At 43.7% G+C, this 5,338-nt stretch overlaps 1 non-coding gene across 1 annotated transcript; it reads right to left on the bottom strand.

The window, feature by feature from the left end:
- Window positions 1-1,223: 1,223 nt before the first annotated feature.
- Window positions 1,224-1,296, bottom strand: Trnav-uac (transfer RNA valine (anticodon UAC)). The gene has a single exon. It is a non-coding gene; the product is annotated as a tRNA-Val (tRNA).
- Between the last annotated feature and the right edge of the window lie 4,042 nt (window positions 1,297-5,338).

Genomic DNA, 5,338 nt, shown 5'->3' on the forward strand with positions numbered 1-5,338 from the left:
TCTTTAAATTGCTTCCTCGCTGTATGAGAGAAGTTACTCAGTGGCTTTTGTGGTAGATTCACATTCGTCCTGTCATTCATATTTAGGTATTCCGTTCTTTCTCTAAATCTGTTTTTCGTATACACGGCTCTATGCCCAAATCTTGCTTCTTCTCTTCCCTTTTATTTGAGTGGCTAACTTTTTCAGTGAAGTAAGTAAACTCAGACTGAAGGTTGGTTTGAGCACCATAGTGTTTTACTAGGTGCAACTTGATGTGATAGATGAAGGAAGATGTACATGCAAGTGGGCCCAGTATCTAACATACGTGAATTAATCACCCTCCAAACTAAAAAAATAGGAATCCAATGACTACTAAATGAAACAAGAATTACAATTACTTTGATTTATTCTGTTACAGTTATTCGCAAAACCGTTGGCAAGCAATGGCAATATTATTGCAATAAATTATTAGAAACTGACCATTGAAAAAAACGTTGGTGGCCTGTTTCAAAAACCAGCCTAGTCTTTTTTTCAGGTCATGTAGGGAAGTCGTGAGACCAGTTTATCAAGAAGGTCGGAGACGCATTTAAATGAAATCACCGACTCTCGAATACGACTTCAGTGTCTCAATCGATGCTTTACGTAGCTCGGCAAACCACTGATAAACTTGACTCATAAGTGTGGAGATATAGCATTGTGAAAGAGATGTTATTGACAAATCAAATTATAGAAGGGTTGAAAATTTTGAGTTGTACCTACATAAGTATCCAATAAAAGAAGCATGATTCGAGGTAGTGTTGGTTACTTGTGTATTGATGTGGTGAAAAGACCAAGAAAATCAAGATACAATACAGAGCAGGGTGTTCAAATCATTCCGATCATCCACATTCACGGTTTCCGGAACTTCACTGAATCATGGTAGTCGAATGCAGGGACAGGTTCTTTAAGAAAGGCCAGTGCCAGTTTCCTTCTACTTGTTCAATTTGAACTTCTGCTTTGTTGTCTGCAGGAAGTCAAACCGCCTTAACTTACTTTCTTCTTTCCTTCAACTAGGTGTATAATTAAATTTAAGATATTGCGTAACTTATCCTTTCCTAGCGTGATGTACAATTTCAGGAATTTTGGGTGGAATTCCTTCTTGAATTGATTAAAATAAATTATTCTGCATCACTTTACTACTCTCGTTTCGTTGCAGCCAAGTTTGCTAAGCTACTGCACGTAATTTAGTATACATTAAAATTTTATGGTTCCGCCCGGGATCGAACCGGGGACCTTCTGCGTGTAAAGCAGACGTGATAACCGCTACACCACGAAACCACGGTGAAGCCAAGCGCTTCACTAGAGATATACTAGTGGGAACTAGATGGTTCCAATTAGTTATTTTACCATTTTAGTACGTATGTGCAACTGATGACGTTAACATTTTGTTCAAGGTCAAGGAACAAGACAGCAACAAAACGCCCAACGGACGGCCACCCACTAAATTTGTGCTGGTGTTCGTTTCTCTCTTTTACCACATTTCCTCCCTTAATTTCCACGTTTTGCCTCTTGAGTACGAATATTGCGCAGCTAAATTATAGCCTGAGTGTTAAGCAGGTGAGATGCAAAAAATAGCCGTAGCTAATGTCTTTGGCTTAGCTTCCAGACGTGCCATGTAACCATACTTGTTCAGTGTTCCTTAAGCAGGTAATGCGCTGCCACATATCGTGTGACGACGGTGAAGATCGTGTTTTTATCTGAGTATTATGAAATATGTCGAGATAAAGGGGCGCAGAGAAACAGTCGCCTATTGGAGAACGCATGGCCGCCGCCAGCAGTTCATTTCATTTACCTCCGTAACAACAGCAACTACGGCGCCGACTTTCTAATGTTCCTGCCTTTCAGTTGGTATTATTTTTATTCGTAAGGATGCTGTAAATAGTGTGGATCTTCGTGACTGTTCCTTTAACACTAGAATGGCAGGTTTTCTGACATTCCTAAAGTGGCGAAAAGGGTGAATTTTGACCCTACGTAAAATATTTTCATGTCTGATTTAAACAAGGAATTAATTTCATCGTACGTTAAGTTCTGTAAAGTTTGGAAGGTAGGAGACGAGATACTGGCAGAAGTAAAGCTGTGAGTACCGGGCGTGAGTCGTGCTTCGGTAGCGCAGATGGTAGAGCACTTGCCCGCGAAAGGCGAAGTCTCGGTCGGACACACAGTTTTAATCTGCCAGGAAGTTTCATATCAGCGCACACTCTGCTGCAGAGTGAATATCTCATTCTGGAAACATCCCCCAGGCTGTGGCTAAGCCATGTCTCCGCTATATCCTTTCTTTCAGGAGTGCTAGTTCTGCAAGGTTCGCAGGAGAGCTTCTGTAAAGTTTGGAAGGTAGGAGACGAGATACTGGCAGAAGTAAAGCTGTGAGTACTGGGCGTGAGTCGTGCTTGGGTAGCTCAGATGGTAGAGCACTAGCCCGCCCGCGAAAGGTAAAGGTCCCGAGTTCGAGTCTCGGTCGGGCACACAGTTTTAATCTGCCAGGAAGTTTCATAACATCGTTATATTTGTCTCAGAGCTGAGAGAGTTGAGAGCTTTGCGGACAAACGTAGGCAAGTCGCGCTCAGTGCTAGGGAGCGCCGACACACCTGTCACGGAGGTGAGCCCCAGCGCCGTCGTCTTCGTCGTGGTCGTCGCCGCTCGCGCTGAGCCGGAAGCGACGCAAGGCAGTGGGCGTCGGAAGCCCGGCACGGCCGCCGGACGTGCTCCGAGATAGCGCCTGCCGCGTTTGGCTAGCACCGCGTGTGCTGTGCGATACCAGATAGGCCCCTCCTCCCCACCCTGCAGCCGCAGCTGTCGCTATCTGGCGCCAAAGCCGCGCGGGACAGCAGACAACGATCCTGCTGTAGGCTCTGGTGACGCCTGCGGACGTCGAGAAAGGTCGCGCTATGAGACAACTTGTAGAGAAATTTGAATTACCTCTGCCACCCGCCTGGAAACTCAACGGCTTCTCTTCAGCGGAATACTCCGGGAAAGTCTACATTCACACCTACGATTCCCTTGTTCAGCCTTTCGTGGTCGTCCTTATTAGCCGCAGGGAATTTGGGCACACTTAGCAAGTGCAGCTGGCGAATATGCCTTCCGGAGTACTGTTCGGCTCCACACAACGCCTCCATGGAGAAGGAGGTGCCTTATGGTCGGAAGATGGTTCAAACAGCTCTAAGCACTATGGAACTTAACATCTGAGGTCATCAGTCCCCTAGACGTAGAACTACTTAAACCTAACTAACCTAAGGATATCACACACATCCATGCCCGAGTCAGAATTCGAACCTGGGAGCGTAGCAGCAGCGCGGTTCGGGACTGCAGCGCCTAGAACCGTCGGCCACAACGGCCGGCGGTCGGAAGATGATATGTGTAGATTGAAACCGGTCACCACTAATAAATTATCTACTGTATTGTGACCAAGGCTGATTTTTTTCATTATAACTGAATTTACAGCGCTGTATTAAAATATTTTATCAAAAATCATTAAATTATGACCACTTTGTTGTTCCCAGTTCTCTGTCGATTACGTTTGCTAATAGCAGTGGTTGGATTTTAGTAGTGGCTTGTACACGAGTTATTGATATTATTTTGCTGAATTTTTGGGGCTGTATAATGTATGTGGTTTTTAGCACTTCCTCGTCTGTGAGGCGAAGTTAACTAAACTACCGCTGAAGATAGGCTTGTAGTCCAATTACTGGCAAGCCATAATCAACATAAACTATAAAACAAGCAGGCTTCTTTATGTACACCACACCCTGTCACAATTTCGAGATTGGATTAATGAAAAATAGAGAAAAGTTTAGATGGTGACTTTAATGCTTCAGGTGTTCTACATCGACACCTCGCTCCACTCCCCCTCCCCCCCCCCCCATCCACCATTTGAGTGCAACGTTCAGAGCGTTCACATAACTATATGAAACCATCAGAAAAGTCCTTCTTCAGAATGTTGTTCAAAACCCGCTTCACAGTGCACTTTATCGTTTTGTACTGATGACACTAATTCTCGTCATCCATGATGATTTTTTTCTGGAAAAGTACTGTCCGCAATTTACAGTTCAGTCACGACATGGAAGGCGTCCAGCCGCCATTGTTTCCATTGTGTGAGACAAACTTAGCACACACTTTTCCCAGTCTTCAAAACATTCTGGAAAAGTCTTGAACACTTGATTCAGACAACTTGCTCCATTGCAATTTGTCACACAACAATGATAACGCATTACGGCCTTACGCTCACTAATTAACACTCCCTGCTCACAACTGAATGACTGAATGCACATCTGTTGTTTACAGTTGTCAGTTCAAACTGCCACGTAGTTACTACGCTGACGTCGCTTATACGCCAGAATTATAATCAGTCTTGTAACTTTTCAGGTGGATGGTGCACATAAAATGTCATTCATCAAGTTAATTCTTCCCTTTTTTTCACATTTCTCTATTTCTACTGCCATTCTGCATTTTACATTCTCTCTACTTCGTCCATTGGCAGTTATTTTGCTATCCAAACAGCAAAACTCATCTACTACCTTTATTGTCTCATTTCGTAATTTATTTCCTTCAGCATCTTCTTTCTCTTGTGACTTTGTCCCGCACTGGCGCTGGGTCGGCATGGTTATTAACAGATTTTGTTCGTTAACTTTAGGGGATAGCCGGCTGCTCTTCCTATCGCCACTTCGTTACCACCCGGAACGGAAAATGTCTACCCCAGATGTCCGCCTGTGATGTTATTGATGTGAAAGTGAGCGAAAGTTTGAAAATGATTGCGACTCGTGTAACTGAGGCTAGTTTGGTACTAGCCCGGTATTCACCTCGTAGAATGTGGGAAGCTGCTTAAAAACCACAGCCACTCTGGCCGGCATACCGGTCCTCGTTAATTCGCCGACGTGTTTGATCTGGGACCGGCGCACGCCTACCCCCCTCCCCCAAAACGCTTTTAACATGCACGACTATCGTGGACGTATTAATTCCCTTAGCATCGTCTGGTTTAAATAGACTGTAAGACAATATCCATTCTATTAACTGAGCTTCAAAGCACTTTGCCATGTGCGACATCGTCAAACCCTGATTATTTTTTTATTTTCTCCCTCTAAACTTTAATTTCTCTTCAATTTCCTTTACTACTTGCTCTATACAAATAATGAATTACCTCATGAATACACTACAGCTTTATCTCATTCTCTTCTCCACTATTACGTCCTTACAGGTCCTTTGATTGTTTCATTATATGATTTGATCATCGTCGAAAGCCCAATACATGACAAAGAAAGAGCGCACCCAAGAAACTAATCAGTCGTTACCACCGTATGTTTATATAATCTACCAAAAAACACTTACAGAA

This window comes from Schistocerca cancellata, chromosome 5 (genome assembly GCF_023864275.1).
Source record: "Schistocerca cancellata isolate TAMUIC-IGC-003103 chromosome 5, iqSchCanc2.1, whole genome shotgun sequence".
Taxonomy (NCBI): domain Eukaryota; kingdom Metazoa; phylum Arthropoda; class Insecta; order Orthoptera; family Acrididae; genus Schistocerca; species Schistocerca cancellata.